This window comes from Odontomachus brunneus, unplaced genomic scaffold (genome assembly GCF_010583005.1).
Source record: "Odontomachus brunneus isolate Ranch 3 - 2012 unplaced genomic scaffold, Obru_v1 Obru_scaffold_081, whole genome shotgun sequence".
Taxonomy (NCBI): domain Eukaryota; kingdom Metazoa; phylum Arthropoda; class Insecta; order Hymenoptera; family Formicidae; genus Odontomachus; species Odontomachus brunneus.
Window position 1 is genome coordinate 200362 of NW_022639531.1, and position 382 is coordinate 200743.

The 382-nt window shown below is 28.5% G+C and overlaps 1 protein-coding gene across 1 annotated transcript in view; it reads left to right on the top strand.

Annotated features, from left to right (window-relative positions):
- The window catches only part of LOC116847591 (vitellogenin receptor-like), a gene marked incomplete at its 3' end in the record, with an annotated part of 38995 nt that overhangs the window by 5546 nt on the left and 33067 nt on the right, over positions 1 to 382 (top strand). The window lies entirely within an intron of this gene.

Genomic DNA, 382 nt, shown 5'->3' on the forward strand with positions numbered 1-382 from the left:
AACGGAAAAAGAGAAATTATCCTTACAACAGGTAAATACTGTGATTAATAATATCTGTCTGTTACAATCATTGAGGACCAGAGACGAGAAATCAGAGAAAGAGAAACGGAAATAATGTTTTCATTTACACCATACCGGAAAATATTGTCCATTCTTACAATATAAAACAGTAATTAAATAAAAGGAAAGTCGCTAATTCACAGAATTAAAAAATAACGTGCTATTTATCAAGCGACTTTACAAGTTATTTATTTCAATAACGATTTAATAACAATGTTACCTTTTTTATTGATAATAGTAGCGGTAACACAATTAAATTTTTCGGATAACATATGAATATAGTGGTTAGTTTCATCGTTGCTTCAAACACATTGAATACATG